Source organism: Balaenoptera physalus (genome assembly GCF_965194825.1).
Source record: "Balaenoptera physalus genome assembly, chromosome: 9".
Classification (NCBI taxonomy): Eukaryota; Metazoa; Chordata; class Mammalia; order Artiodactyla; family Balaenopteridae; genus Balaenoptera; species Balaenoptera physalus.
In genome coordinates this window covers 37,431,019-37,448,600 of record NC_138888.1, presented here as the reverse complement: position 1 = coordinate 37,448,600, position 17,582 = coordinate 37,431,019, and positions in this window count along the sequence as shown.

The window sequence follows — 17,582 nt, the reverse complement described above, 5'->3', positions numbered from 1 at the left end:
TTCCTTGCTCCCACTCTTAACCCCTCCTAGCTTGTTTTCACACAGCAGCCAGACAGATCCATTTAAAATATATTTAGGATCATGTCATTCTTCTACCTGAAATTGCTGATAGCTTCCTATTGCATTTAAAATAAAGTCAACCTTCCTTGCCATGACTAAGTGGCCCTCCACGAGCTAGTCCCTGGATATATCAGCAACCTCATCTACCACTTTCTCTCCAGTCAAACTGGCCACCTTGTTCTTTCTCAAATATATCAAGAGCACACCTAACTTAGGCTTTTACAACTGCCTCTCCCTTTGCTTCAAACATTCTTCCCACAGGTAATTGCATGCTGGCACTCCACTTCAATCAAGTCATCAGACATTTGGAGTATGTGCTTGGCTGAGGAACCAATAGGATGAAGCTCTTGTCTATGGAGTCATGACTGAACACTTCCAAGTCAGAATCCTGCTCAGGTGGATCAATACAGCAGCTCAGTTGGTCAAAGATAGTCTTTCTCCCACCATCCCCACCAGCAGGCCGCTATTAAAGATCATTTCATTAAAGATGTCTTCCCTTTAAAGTCTAAAATGACTGCCACCTGTCACTCTCTAGTACCATATATGCCTTGCCTTTTCTCTTCATAGCACTTACAGTTATTTATACAGCCAGCTCTCCTTATCTATAGGCTCTGCATCCAAGGATTCAACCAATGTGGATCAAAAATATTTGGAAAAGATTATAAAACATTCCAAAAGGCAAAACTTGAATTTGTAGCATGGTGACAACTGTTTTCTGATTTCTTCCCAACAGTATCACTTGTACTTAGAACAGTAATTGGTACTTATGGTGCTCAATATTTACTTATTGCTTAAAGGAAGGACTAAATGAGAAACTTTTGATATGCCAGAGTAATTTAAGGAAGATTGGACTTTCCAGTTTATAAGTGGAGACTGAACCATGGGAAAATCTATTTGTATAGTCTGATGAAATACTTTGAGTTCCTAGCCCTGCAAACTGACATTTGAATTTGAGTGTTTAAAATCATCTCAAAGCAAAACTCTACACTTGATCTTCCATCAGAACTGGTGTTTCCTGTCTCATTAAATAGTACCACTCCTCTCTCCAGGTGTGCAAGACCTCTGTGGTCCTCTTTCCTTCTGTTAGAACGCTCTTCCTCTTCGTCCTATCTCACACCCACTCCTTCTTAGCTCAGTTAATTTCTACTCATTCTTCAGATCTGTGATAGGTTATCATTCACAAAAAATGGTCATAACAATACTTCCTGTCCCCTGTGAGCTTTCCCAGAACCTTGCCTTTCTCCGTAAAGAGGAAGATTCGATTTCCACTTCCCTTGAACCTGGGCTGGCCTTTGTGGCTGCCTTGAGAACAGAATGTAGTAGAAGCAACACCATCATATAGCTTCTGTCTAGCTCTCTCTTTCTCAGCAAGTTTGGAACTAGAACCCAGCCATTATGTGTGGGGAAGTCCAGGCTTTATGGAGAGGCCACGTGTGGGTGCTCTGGTCAAAAGTCCCAAAAGAAGTCCCAAGCTACAGCCAGCTGGGTGACTGAGCACTTAGAAGGCTCTGATTCCCAGCCTTAGAATCCACCTCCCACCCTCCCCACCCCCGAACCCCCACCAATACACACACTGGGCCTTTGGATCTTCCGTTTAAGCCTCCAGACACCATGGAGCAGAAACAAATATATCTGCTATGTCCTGACCAAATTCATCACCCCCAGAACTTATGAGCAAGATAAATGGTTGTTTCATGCCACCAAACTGGGCCAATTTTTTACCTAACAGTGGATAACTGAAAGAGATCTCACTCAAAGTTCCTATCTCAAAGGAAGCCTCCTCTAGCTGGGGCAGAACCTTCTTTCGAACTCTATATACCTCTCTCTCATTGGAAAATTTTATGTTGATTTTTGTGATTATTTTAGATTCTTGAGTATGGTGAGTCTATCTTTTGCTCACTGGTTTCCATCTTTTGACTTGATTCCTTAAATCAAATATAATCAGAAAGCAAGATGTTGAGTTTTTTTATTATTTAAATGTGAGTGACAATCCCAGGTGGCCTATTGCCCAAGATCTATGACTTTCTTTGGGTGAAAGTCTACCAAACATCTACCATTTCTCTATCTTAGTTATCATATTTGCAATATTCTTTTATCTCACTGAGTGACTCTATGTAAAATTTTAATGCTACTAAACATATTAGTATACAATTTTATTAGCTAATATCTGGTTATTAATATTATAATACCTTCAACTACCTGATAAACATTAAACTGTTTTATGATCTCTTATTTCTTATGCAAATCCAAAATTTTGTTTTTATAATTGCTCTGATTATGTTAGAAAATACAAGGTCTGATTATACCTGTTCCAGGCATTATGAAAATTCATTTTAGGGTTTCCTAATAACCTCTTTTAAGATATGATAGTAAGAACATGGACCTTGGAGACAGAAATTCCTAGATTTAAATCCTGTTTGAGCCATTCAACAGCTGTGTGATCTTGGGAAAGAAGCTTACTTTTTCTAAGGCGTATTATCTTCATAAGGTGTAAATCTAGAAGTTAATAATGTCCACCCAGTTCATAAGGTAGTTATGAAAAAATACCCAGTAAAAAGTAGTTGCTTAACAAGGGATAAGTAGACACCTTATCTTGAGTCACATATACAGATATGCTTTTAAATTTCATTGTGTCACCAAAAAATGTATGAAAGGATTGTACAGATTTACCATCTGCAACTACAAATGATAATAATTAGTATTAAGACAACTAAAGTCAAATTGTTTTTGTGCAAAAATCCTTCCCAAAAGATAGATTATTTAGCCATACATTTTTAAAGATACATGCTTAAACTTAAATATGCTAATGGGAGCTATCCTTCAAGTTCATCTTCTGATGGATCCTAATGTTAGTGTCATTTCTGCAAACACTTTTCTGCTACATTTGCTTTCTGGAAGAATTCAAGGACTTGGAAGTAGGTCATTTATTGGGGAGTTGTTCCAAGGAAGTAGGAAAAAAATAAGAAAAAAGAAAAGAAAAAAATGGCAATAGAGACTTTGTTATCACTGATCCTCTGAGAGGGGTAGAAAATGCCTCCCTGGAATTACTACTCAGAGAACTGGAATCTGGAGCATTCATCTACTGGTTCCCATCATCACCTTTTGGATGAGAGCTGTCCCTGGGGGCACTCTAACTCCCCCTGCACTTCTGAGCTACCCTTACCCAAGGGCCAAGTAGGGTGCCATGGCATTAGAGAAGACCCTGAAAGTGCAAAGGTATACAGTATACTCTTAAGATGGAACAGCTGCCAGCACAGGTTGAATAAGAGCTCATACAAAACTACCCACCTGGGCAATGGCTGAGATTGGAGGTAGACCAAGGAGACATGGTGGGGGCCAATAAAGGCATCTGCTGTAACACTCCTTGCACCTCTCATATCTGCTCATACCTCACACTGAGCCCCACTCCGTCACAGATTTCTTGAGAGGTAGCTGAGAAGTACTAACTAGTAATCAGGCTGTAATTAGTATTCATCATCTCCTTATTCTCTAGTCTGCTCTAGATTTCCCTCACTTCTGCCTCATCTTCAGCTGGCCTAGGGTGCTTATCTGGTGGGATGACCCAGACCTTCACCACTGAGGAGCCTTGGTTCTTTGCTCTTTGCCAGGCCTTGGTTTTTGCAATTGTCCATCAAGTTATTATCATGCCTGGCAGTACCAAGAAACACTCCAGTGAATCCGAGTTCTAGACATAATTCTCCCTGTTTCCATATGTAACAACAATTCCATTGCCTCTTGAAAGAGGACAGATCAATTACCCCTGCCAGTTGTAGTACTCCTTTCTATGCCTCCTGGTCCCTTGGCATGAGAACCCCTAAGTGACCAGGTGGCAGTTTATAGTTTCAGGTTCAGTGGGTCACTTACTGTATCTTTTGTAGGAAACCCTCCTCACACTCCAGCCCCCAGGAACCAGGATCTCCAGCCTATCAGAGCCCACAGGAATGAGAAACATGAAGTCTGCAAATGAGTCACTGGAAGTGATGGGAGAACATCACTTGGCAAGTCAAGAATCCTGATAAACAAAAAACAAAAAACATTTCTTAGCTTATCTTGACCTGCAAGAGTCCTAGAATTCTTATTTTGAATTAAAAAGGACTGTACAGTAACAAAAAGATAAATCATTATATAATTCCACTTATATGTGGTACCTCAAATTCTTAGAGACAAAAAGTAGAATGGTGGTTGCCAGGAGCTGGGGGAAGGAGGGCAATGGGAAGTTACTATTTAATGGGTACAGCATTTCAGTTTTGGAAGATGAAAAGGGTTCTAGAGATGGATGATGGTAATGGTTGCACAAGAATATCAATGTACTTAATACCACTGAACTGTACAATTAAAAATGGTTAAGAGGCAAATTTTATGTTATGTATATTTTACAAAATTTTTTAAAATGGAGGAGGAGAAAGAACTGTATACTAGTCTTCTCCAAGTACCTTTGTGGGGTCGTTTGAGAACTCAGAAGAAAACAGCAGCTACCTTGGGATTAGAAAGCATTAATGTGAATCTCATCTTCACCACTCCTTAACGAATGACCTTTGGAGTGATGTAACTATTTGAGACTTTGCTTCTTTTAATTTGTAACATGGAAATAATAATGATATCTACCTCACAGTGCTCTTGTGAGAAGGTTTTGTAAGTGAGAATTTTTAAAATAAATTCTAAGACTCCCCACATTCACAAAGTATTTTTAATATCATAAATAACGATGATGATGATAAAAAGTTCAGCCCCAGGAAATTCTTGACTTTATTCTAAGCTGTACATTCTCACATTATACATTGATATCTTCTGATCACCTTCCATATGTCAGATGTAAACTTGCATTACCCCAAAGTGATCACTTTCAGTCTGGGAGTCTACTTTCCTCTATGACCAGCTTAGACTTTATGGTGCAAAATTATGCTTGCTACTTTGCAAATATCCTCTGTTCCCAAGATGTTCATCTGGAAAAAACTCTACTCATTTAAACCTGAGATGCTGAATATGCTGAAGAGAGGACCCAACCAAGACAGATTGGTTTCTAGGGAGGCCCTAACATAGAGACCTCCACTAAGGTCATACAGGATGTGGCTTAACATTCCAGATCCATTTCACTTCCCACTTAAACACATCACGACCTTCTATCATCAGCTGTTTTTATCTAAGGGATGCATTTGGCTTGGGAGGATGTCATCTATTATATGATGCTATAGTGGACCTGGGCACTTCACATGTTGAATATCAACCCATTAAGAGGAGGAAACCTTGATGGTAAGACAGACATTGGGCACTAATGACTCTGACCTTGATGAGGATGTTCATAGATTTCCATCCTTTGTACAAACTCATGATTGCTACTTTCTCAATCACCTCCACTATGTTTTACAAAAATAAGCAAGTACTACATTAGAAATAAGCCTATTCCTAAGACACTTGCACCTTTTTCTTTCTTTGTTTTAATTTATAAAATTTGCTTTAACCTAAGAACAGGGTACCGGGGTTGGGGGGGCGGGTTATGTAAAGAAACAGTGAAATGTTTCTTCTCCCATGCCCTAAATAATCTTGGTCATACTTCCGGCCACTACAGCCTATCTATCACTTTGAACCTGCTGGGGGAAGAGGAGATGAGGATGAACAAGACAAGGGGAGAGAGAGAGCAGCATTCTTTTTCTCTTACTCCTTCTGATTGCAAGTACAATATGTAATAACAACAAATTACCAATAATGGAGGAAGAGAGCAATGATAAATGGGAGATGGGGGCAGTGCGGAAAGAGGAAGAAAAGGAAAGACATGCATTGCTCATTCCTTTGTGCCTGTATTAGTTTTCTATTGATGCCATAACAAATTACCATAAATCTAGCTGCTTAAAACAACACAGATTGATTATCTCAGAGTTCTTGGAGTCAGATAGCTTCTCTGGGTCCCACAGTGCTGAAATCAAGGCGTTAGCAGGCTGCATTCCTTTCTGGAAGCTCTGGAGAGAAGTCTGTTTCCAAGCTCACTTGGTTGTTAGTGGAATTCAGCTCCACACAGTTGTAGGACTGGAGTACCTGTCTCCATGTTAGCTGTTGTCCAGGGGAAGCTTCTGGAGGCTGCCCACATTCCTTGGCTCGTAAATGTTGGACTGAATTTTTCTTACACTTCAGATATCTCTGACTTCTGTCACATCCCTCTGACTGATGTAACTGATATTTCTGCCTTCCTCTTCTGCTTCTCAGGGTCCATCCAGGTAACCCCAGACAATCTATTTTAGGGTCAGCTGATTAGTAACCTTAATTACATTTGTAGAGTCTCTCCTAGATTGCTCTGTAGAGCAATGTCTAGATTAGTCTTTGGTTGAATAACCAGGGAATGGGAGTCTTAAGAGGCAGCTTTAGAAATCTGCCTGCTTGTTAAAAGCCATGCTGAATGCTTGACATATATTATAGTATTTAATTATACGAAAATAATATAACCAGGGAGTAGGTACTGTTATCACTAACAACAATTGCAACAACAAAAATCTCCATTTTCTTTGTTTCCAGATTAGCTAACAATAACTATCAGGCTTCTTTAATGTATCTATAACAGGATTTTATTTTTTTTATTTATGAAAAATAAACTCTTTAAAGGAAGTATCTGTTGCATAAGCAAGGTATGAGTATAACTGAGGTTATTTTGGATCCTTTTAAAGAAAATCTCAACTTGTCTTCTCTCTATGCTTATTTCCACAGTGTGGCCAAAAATCCTCATGCTCAATCAGTGCTCATGGCATCTCCATGGCAACACACCAGGGTACCTCCAGCATAAGGCCGTCTTCACTTAACAGCAGCATAAACAATTCACCTGATTATGGGCTATTAAGAGGCTAGACACAAGGATATGTGAGTAGAGAAGAAAGGGAGGCTTCTTTTAATGTATTTTGTAATGCATTTTGGCAATCCCTAATAAGCCAAGATAAGAAAGAAGATGCTGATAAAATGGTAAATAATTCTTCCAGTTGGACTTTGCAAAAATTTGAAAGCTTCTCAGCTTGCTGACTTTGTAGAAGTGCTTCTGCAAAATCCAGGATGGTTTTTCTCTGTACTAAGTGTAGATTTTGAAATATTTCTCTCTCCTTCTCCCTCATTATCCACCAGAAATTCCTTTTCTCCCCACATAAAACACAAAAGTGTTTCTCACACAAATGTGAGAAAGTTTATGATAACACTTGTATTATGTATATGTTATTTTAAGCCGAGAGAGAGAGAAAAAAATAGTATATAATTGGGAATTTTATGTCAAGAACAGAGCCCAGAAAGGGAACAGCTTTTTAAAATCATCATTCATAATATTTCTTTAAGTCCACCTAAATGCATGTGCTGTCCTGAGAGACACCCCACCAACTGCCAGATAAAAGAGCATTCATCTCTGCATTGAGACTTTGCAGGCAGACCCCTCATTGAAGGGTGTCTAGGCTGTCAACCTATGTTGAAATTTCTGTCTATATTCTCATTTTTTTAATATCTGGGAGAAAGAAAAGAAAAAAAAATACTCCTGGGAGAAGAAATGTGTTAAGTCACATTAAAGTTAATGAGTTTTATCAAGCATAATATTTTACTATCTGGCTGTTCAGTTCCCCCACCCTCAACTACCTTTAAGCAAAAGGGGGTAAAACCACGTCCCTTTAGGTACACACCTCGATACAGCCCCGAAGCTGACTTTTGGTAAGTTTTTCCCCGAAGGGCATTCTTGCTGTGCATTTCACATTTTGGCTTCAACTTACTCCTTACCCTCCACCCCTCACCCTATATTCATACAGCATGCTTCACCTGTGGACAGCTTTCCTGAGGATAAATTTCAAGGATCTGGTTTACTTGACATTTGACGACCCCAGCATTGATAGTTTTAATTCAAATGATTCTGTCTTCTCTAATAATGACACAATTTTACCAGGAACTCATTAGCAAAATTATTATTCAACCAAGTTAACACTTTGATCTGATAGAGCACTAGAGAAAGGGCAGAATATTAAATAAAGATAATACAGCCTTTCAATACCACAAGAAGCTTCTGATATGACCTAGTTAAGCACTGTATGTTGATGGCTTTACAAAGCAACTGGAGGAAGCAGTTTTAAAAGGCTGTTAGCATTCATGAGTGGTCCTATCAGCAAGATCTGTGTTTCCTTTTGAAAATGAAATTATATTTTATGTGGAATGTTTAATGGCAGTTATGACTTAGCCTATAAAGCCTACAAGATAAGCAGTAAATCATATGCCTCAATAGGCAAGGGAGAGTCAAAAAGGCTCTGAAGAAATTCTGAAGATGTTGTGACAGACACAACCTTGGCCCAGTAAGAAGAGTACGGGTTTTAGGGTCAGGCAGAGTTTTCTCCCAGTCGTTACGTGGCAACTTACAAACTGATCACCTTGGCCAGGTTGCTTAACATCTCTGGGTCTTGGTTTCTACAGGTACAGAACAGAGATAATTTGAAGGACATATAGTACGTTGTCCAAATTGGGATATTTTTAAGAGTGAAAGGAGGCGCTATTAATCGTTATCTCAGGACAACAAGAGTAAAACAGGACTATCCAGCAAGCCAGGATGTGTGGTTATTTTATCAGGATAATTAAAAATCAATGCCTCACACCACGGGGTTGTTGAGACAATTAATAAAAACAAAATACATAAAACACTTACAGGTAGTCAGCACTAGGTAAAAATCAGCGTCTTTCTATCCTGTCTCTTTTTTTCCCCTTCCTCTGGGGGATAAGAAAAACACAATTTTTGTGTGTGTGTTAAAATAAAGAATAAGAAGAATGCAATTTGTTCTTACTTGCTCTTACTTGTTACTTTGTGTTATTACTATGTAATGAAGAGATTATCTGACATCTGACACTGTTTATAGCTCAGTCTAAATGCCCACTAAAATATTGTAAATTAGAATATGTTTAAATTATTTTAACAATATATACTCCACAATCCACAAATTGAATTGTGCTCATTAAATGCGTAATTGAATAAATAAATCACTAACTCTTCTCTGCCGTAGGTCACTCTTTTTCTGCTTCTCTACCTTTTATTATGTATTAGTGAAGAGAGGACAGGATTTGGAGTCAAGAAAGCATCATATGCCTGGCTCTACCAGTTATGTGATCTTGGGAAATTCACTTAAGCTCTTTGAACCTCAATTTCCTTTTTTGTCAAATCAGCAACCATTGATCTCTTTGAGATGATGGCTGGGAAATACCTAGTACTTCATTTGACATATAGCAACTACTGAATTACCTCCATTTTCTTCCTTCTTTCTTTTTCCCTTATGGTGTTCCCATTTGACCCCCGAGGTTCAAAGCATCTTGACTCCCAGAAGGAAGCTTCTTAGAGGTTCCTGGTGCATACAGATGGGTTCCTGATCATCACACACTGTACTTCAGGTAAACTGGTCAATCGCCGACTATCAAAAGTGGTGATTTACAGTCACGTTTCAGAAATTTAATTATAAAAATACGGAAATAGAAATGTTGACACAAATCTTGGAATCCATTGAGAAAATTCAGAATTTTTTATACTTATCAGTAACCAGAAGAGGGCGTACTAAGATTGGAATATAAACTCTCGCCTTCCCAAAGCTAAAACTATCAAATTTTCAATATAAGCAAATGCTGAACCCAAAATACCTAAATTATATAATAAATCCAGAAAAAGTTAAAAAAAATCTGGATCTTAATCCAAATATTTAAATATGGAATAACTTATTTTTTTCAAATGCAATGTAAACTCTAATTTTATTAACATGAAATATTTTCTTTCTATGCATGTTTATAAAAGAGCATGTCCACTCATATACTTGAATATACAAGTATTTAAAAGGTTTACCAATGTATTATTATATGTCATTTTTTGACGTTTAACTATGTTTGAGAATTGTGGAGGGTGGAGTCATTTTCCCCTCTGTTACATCCTCCTGCTAGTTTAACTTCTCCTGGCTGCTAAAGTTTAAGAGCACATACCTAAGACTTCACAAATGCCCAAGTTTCTAAATTCTCATCAGAATTAGTCTTTTACCCATTTGTGGTCAAGCCAGACTGGCTCTTATTTTTCCTAGTAGCTATATCTATCTATCTATCATCTACCTATCTATCCATCTATCTATCTATCCATCTAACTATAATTTCATCAGTCAAACCTTGCAACCTATATATTGGTAGTTTATCAGAGATCAACCAGAAACTACGAAAACAATAATTGTTTCATGACTTATTTCCAGCATAGCTACGTACACAACAGCAGGAATAAAAGATTACATCATGACCTGCTTCAATCAGTTAACTTAGTGGAAGCAACAAAATGAGGAAAAGTTAATCTCCATTCAATCAATATTATAGCTTAATCATATTTTCTACAAGAAAGTAAAAATAGGGACTTGAGGGGATTTGAATATGATTCTGCCACTAAGTATCTGTGTGACTCTTGAAACAGGATTTCTCTTATCTCAATTCTGAAATGAAAAGAATATTACTGTCCTATGGGACTCTTGTGCACATAAAGTGAGATAATATATGTGAAATATGAAATAATATATGAGATAAAATACGTGAAAGTTCTTTACACAGTCCTGTAACACAGCAGCTCAATATAAATGGCTTTCTTATTTTCTAATTTTATAAGAACCCCATCATTAAAGTTTGCATTTTCATAACAACCACATACAGAAAACTCTATTAATCAGATTTCCATATCAAAGCTGTCTCATAAGTAGAATTGATAGCTGACTATATCATGATAGCACTGAGGCAATGACAAATTCTAATAAAACCTAACACTATTTTGAGCAGTTTATCAGGAATTGTGCATCGCAAGCTGGAGTTAATTCAATCAGCAGAATTTTTTGAGATAAAGTTCTCCTACTGCCACCCATGAAGGCATGAAAAGGCTACTTTAATTGACTCAAAACCACACAACTAGCGATCAACAGAGCAGATGTGTTTGACCACAAAAGCCGGAATTCTTTAACCATTGCCCTTTACTGCTCAAGTATATTATGAAACAGAAAGTTTGCTTAAACATTATTGGCAGTAGAGTTCCAGCTCTCAGTACATTTTAACAAATTGGTAAACGAATTGATTTTATATACATGCCACCTCTGTTAATTTCACTAAGCTAAGCATCACGATTTCCAACCCTATTATTTCAGACAGAGGTTTCTATATTATCATTACAATGTTGTCCTAGAAAACAGAAGATCTAGTAAATAAGTAAACTAATAGTAAAGTTATAAACTTATTGACACTGGCACAATATATTCATGTATAAATAAGTGAGGACATCCCCTTCATTCATTACTGGTTAAAATTCAGTAGAATTATTTGCAAAAATAGCCCATTTTGTTTGAGTAATACTGAAAAGGAAAATATGTTGAACAGTGAATGCTTCCCTGCCATCAACCATTATTAACTCTAGTAATGTGCTCTGCTCTATCAAGAATAAGTTAGTAGCTACCCAAAAGCAACTAACTTATTTCACTTATTCTCTAAAAATAATTTCTCTTTAATGAGCTACTTGTCAGGATAAAATACTCACTTGTTGCAGTGTAATCAAGAGCTTTTATGTGACCGAACCATCATGCCACACCTTATCATATGATCCTGTAGGAGTTTGGGCAAAAACAAATGCTTTGAATTCTTAATATTGGTCTTCATCTATTCCACACTAAGCTCAAATTAGTTGGCAATCAATCCTTCTGACATGTAGATCAAAATTTCTGCTTTTCCACTTTTGGAAAATTTCTACCACATTTATGGGCTTTAGTGTTCTCCTCTGTAAAACAAGGTCCTTCCAGCATGTTGCTTGCTCCTGAGGCCCTGGCTCTTACTCATAACTGAAAGCTGGGCATCCAACTTAAATATTCTGCAGGTAGTTCAAATTTCCACTGTCTTCCAAGATAGAGATCTCAGACCCGTCTTCAATAATAACCCCCTCTCACACTTCCCATGTACTTTTTATAATCGAATCCTGTAGAGTCTGTATTTTGAGCCTATTTTCTTTATGTTCCTTAATTTCAGCCTTCATCATCTCTGAACTGTTCTTTTATATTTTCCTCAGATCTCTCTTCTGGTTCATTAAATTCCTCTTTAGTTATGTCTAACTATAAGCTATTTAGCTTATTCACAGAGTTATTTTACTAAATATACTTTTATGTCTGTACTTGCCATTTGGTTTTATTTTTCAATCCTCCTGATTTTTTTCCAGAATATCATTCTGCTTTTTTTTTTTTTTAAGTCTTTATTGAATTTGTTACAATATTGCTTCTGTTTTTTTATGTTTTGGTTTTTTGGCCACGAGGCATGTGGGATCTTAGCTCCCCAACCAGGGATCAAACCTGCACCCCCTACATTGGAAGGTGAAGTCTTAACCACTGGACCACCAGGGAAGCCCCCTTGTCATTCTGTTCTTTTTTTTTTTTTCTTATAAATTTATTTATTTTGTCTATTTATTTTTGGTGCATTGGGTCTTCATTGCTGCACACCGGCTTTTCTCTAGTTGCAGCGAGCAGGGGCTACTCTTCGTCGCAGTGCATGGGCTTCTCATTGCAGTGGCTTCTCTTGTTGCGGAGCATGGGCTCTAGGTGCACGGGCTTCAGTAGTTGCAGCACACGGGATCAGTAGTTGTGGCTCACAGGCCCTAGAGTGCAGGCTCAGTAGTTGTGGCACATGGGCTTAGTTGCTCCGTGGCATGTGGAATCTTCCCTGACCAGGGCTCAAACCCACGTGCCCTGCATTGGCAGGTGGATTCTTAACCACTGCACCACCAGGGAAGCCCTATCATTCTGTTCTTGATTCACAGTTTTTTTCTTCCCTTCTAAGATTTCCTAGAAAATTTTGAACAAGCTAATTTTAAACTTTTTTTTCCAGATTGTTCTGTCTCAAATTGTTAGATGTGAATCTTACATTTATTACATCTGCTGATCTTTTCATAGTAGTTCATTTTCTCATGTGATTGGAAATTTCTGACTGTAAGCTCCTCTTCAACAGTGCTGTTTTCATGAACCAAGAGTCTCAACGGGCCTACTTTGTGGAAACGTTTCTATGGAATCACAACTCTCTTTTCTCTGCCAAGGCCCCTGTGGCTTCACCATTTCAGGACTGGTCTTTGGAGATCGTTATGCATATACATTCACATGCAGTTGTAAGAAATAATACTGAGAGATCTCATGCACCGTTTACTCAGTTTCTCTCAAAGGTAACAACTTGCAGAATGATAATAGAGTATCACAACCAAAATATTGACATTGATACAATTCATCAAGTTTATTGAGATTTCCCCTAGTTGTACTCAGCTGTGTGTTTGGTATATTATTTACATATACATGTATATATAAAATATGTACTTAGTTTTATGGTTTCATCATTTATATTTATATTGGTTTTGAGTTACATTTTATATGTTTGAGGTATAGGTAGAGGTTCATTTCTGTGCTTATTGATGTTCAAATGCTCCAGCACCATTTGTTGAAAAGGCTATCCTTTCTCCCATGAATTGTTTTTCACCTTTGTCAAAAATCAGTTGAGCATATTTGAGTGAGTCGGTTTCTGGTTTCTCTGTTTTGTCATATAGATCTGTGTCTGTCCCTCTGCCAACCATACTGTCTTGATTACTATGGTGAGGCTTATCATTAGGTTGAGTCATTCCTCTCATGTCATTCTTCTCTGTAATCATTGCTTTAGCTATTCTAAGTCCTATATCTTCCCACATAATTTTAAAAATAAATTTGACTATGTCTAATAAATAATACTATTAGGATTTTGATTGAAATTGTATTGAGTCAATACATCAATCTGAGGAGAATTTATATCTTTACCATGTTGAGCTTTTCAATCCATGAACTAGGATATGTCTACTTATTTAGTCTTCTTTGATTTCTTTCATCAGCATTTAAAGATTTTCAACATACAGAGACTGTACATGTTTTAAGTATATACCTAAGTATTTAATTTTCTTTTGAATGTTTATAAATGTTATTATGTCTTTAATTTATGCTTCTACATCTTCATTGTTAGGATATAGAAATACCATTAATTTTTCTGTGTTATTCCTATATTGTACAACCTTACTGAACTCGCTTATTAGTTACAGGAGGGGTTTTGGTGTGTGCGGTTTCCTTGGCATTTTCTACATAGACAATAATTTTATCTTCAAATAGGGACAGTTTTATTTCTTCATTTTTAACCTGTATGCATTTTATTTCTTTTTCTTGCATGATTGCTCTCAGTACTATATTGTACTTTCAGTACTCTCTTGAATTCAGAGTGGTGAGAGCAGACATCCCTGCCTTATTTCCTATCTTGTTCAGTTTTTCAAACCACGTATAAAATTAGGTGTGGATTGTTTTTGTATTTGTTCTTTAACAAGTTAGGTAATTTCCATCTATTCCTAATGAGCTAAGTTTTTGTTTGTTTGTTCGCTTTTGTTTATCATGAATGGGTGTTAGACTTTGTCAAATGCTTTTTCTGTGTCAACTGATGTGATCATATGAGTTTTCTTCTCTAACATGGTAATATGGTAGGTTACATGATTGATTTTCAAATGTTAAACTAGCCTTGCACACCTGGAACAAATCCCACTCAGTCACAGTTTATTATTTTTTATACATTGCTAGATTTCATTTGCTAATATTTTACTGAAGATTTTTGCATCTAGATTCAAAAGAGAAATTGTAGCTTTTTTTTTTTTTTGTACTATATTTGACTGGTTTTGGTATCAGAGTAATATTAGCCTCATAAAATGAATTGGAAAGTTTTCCCCTCTTCTACTTTCTGAGAGAGATTGTGTAAAATTGGTGTTAATTCTTCTTTAGACATTTGGTAGAATTCACCAGTGAAACCATCTGGGCCTAGAGATCTTTTTTTAAGAGAGCTTTTTAATTATGAATTTCATTTCTTTACTGGTTATAGGACTGTTCAGATTAACTATCTCTTTATGGCTGAGTTGTACTACTTTAAGTTTTTCAAAGAATGAGTCAGTTTCTTCCAAACTGTCAAATTTATGAGCATAATATTGTCTGTAATATTCTCTTATTATCCTTTTAAAGGGCTGCTGCATAAGGAGTGATGTCACCTATCTCATTCTTTATATTGTTGATCACTATTTTTCACTTACTATTTTTATCAATCTTACTAGAGTTTTATCAGTTTTATTGTTTTTGTTTTGAACAACTAGCTTTTTGGTTCATTAATTTTCTCTATTGTTTTCCTATTTTCAATTTTATTGATTTCTGCTCCGTATTATTTCTTATGCTGCTTTGGATTTATTTTGCTCTTTTTCTAGTTTCTTGATGTAGAAACTTAAATTACTAATTTTAAAACTCTCTTCATTTCTCACATAAGCATTTAATGCTATAAATTTCTTTTCAGAACTGCTTTAACAACATCTCATATAGCATTTTGATATGCTGCATTTTCATTTTCATTCTGTTCTTTTTTGTTTTTGTTTCTGTCTAAACTTGCTCTTTGGCCCATGAATTTTTAGAAGTGTGTTGTTTAATTTACATGTGTTTGAAGATATTCCTATTGTCTTTCTACTGTTGATCTCTAGTTTGATTTTATTATGGTCAGAAAATATACTCTATATGATTTAAATTTGTTGTGTTATATGGTCTATCTTGGCTACTCTTCCATGGAAGCTTTAAAAATCTATATATTCTGGGACTTCCCTGGTGGGGCAGTGGTTAAGAATCCACCTGCCAATGCAGGGGACATGGGTTTGAGCCCTGGCCCGGGAAGATCCCACATGCCGTGGAGTAACTAAGCCCGTGCACCACAACTACTGAGCCTGCATGCCACAACTACTGAAGCCCGCGCACCTAGAGCCCGTGCTCCGCAACAAGAGAAGCCACTGCAATGAGAAGCCTGCACACCGCAACAAAGAATAGCCCCCACTCACCGCAACTAGAGAAAGCCTGTGCACAGCAACGAAGACCCAACACAGCCAAAAATAAATAGATAAATATTTAAATATTTAAAAAATAATAAATAAACATATATTCTGCTGTTGTTGAGTTAAATGCTCTACATATGCCATTTAGAGCTTCTGGTTGATTGTATTGTTCAGATCATCTATATCCTAGATAATTATAATTTTGGATTTGTCTACTTTCCTTTTCAGCTCTATTTATTTTTGCTTCATGATTTTTTTCTTCATGTATGTTGTTTGGTATGTATACAGTTACGTTTGTTATGTCTTCCTGGTGAATTAGTCCTTTTATCATTATGTAATGTCTCTCCTTTTCTCTAGCAATTTTTGTTGTTCTGAAGTCTACTTTATCAGATATGAAAAGAGCCACTCCTTTTTAAAAAATGAATATTGGCATGGTATATCTTTTTCTATCTTTTTATTTTCAGCTTACCCGTGGAGTTGAATTTGAAGTGTGTTTCTTATATAGCACATAGTTGGGTTGTTCATGAACACTTTTTATGTTCATTTCATCAGTGTAAAATCTCCATAACTTGTAGGTAATATTCATTAGGACCCCACAGCTGCTTTGCATACCTATTTGTTTTGCACATGGCACTTTTTCCATCTATGGAGCTGAATACGTAGAATAAAAATGTCCTTCTCACATCTCCCAGGCCAGGAGATAGGTTTTCTGGCCCCATTTTCATAGCTTGAGCAGCTCTTCAATGTTTCCAGCTTTACACAGATAGCTTAATTTCAGCTCTCTGTGTGCTTATGCCTAGAAGCTTGCCCTTTCCGCCTCTTGCTGGTCCCAGTCCCCAGCAATAGGACTAGATCTGGTTTACATACTACTATGTGTTTTTGTGCATTTGCCCCCGATCACTGATAGTTCAAGCTCACCTATGTTTCAAGAAATATTGTCATTTTATTCAGATTTCTCTGTGTTTTGAACCAGACAAATTTCTTTCTGCATTTTGCAGTCCACTAAAATGACTGTCTAAGTCTGAGACTTGATCCTCACTTGCCACCCGTCTGGGTTTTGCCTCCATGTTATCCACTTTCTATTTTATATGATTATTTAACCAACACTTATTTATAACACTTCTTATGTGCCAGGCACTATTCTAATCAGAGGTTAACTCACTTAAACCTCACAATAACTTTGTGAAGAACGTATTTTTACTATCCCCATTTTACAGCTGGGAAAACTGAGGCACAGAGTTGCAGTAACTTGCCCTAAAGTCATAGGGCAAGCTCTAGACTCCATCCTTTTAACCACTATTCTGTCATACACACTACCTCTTGAGTTAACTTTCCAAAACATAGATCTAATTACAGAAAATTAAATTGAATTCCTTGGCTTACCATACAAATTCCTTCACATCTGTCTTCAACAAACTTTACCCGCTTCTTCAACCACCTCTCTCCCACCTCCACTTTGGCTAAACCGTCACTGAAGGTTCTGGTCACTCTGAACTTCTATTTCATGAATACCCACTGCCTAAAATGACCCTCTTAATTTTCTTTGTCTGGTACATTTATACCCATTCTTCAAGTCCGAAATCAAAATTCCATTCTCTAGGAAGTCTTCATGGAGTATCCTTGGATGAAGTTAATCACCATGTTCTTA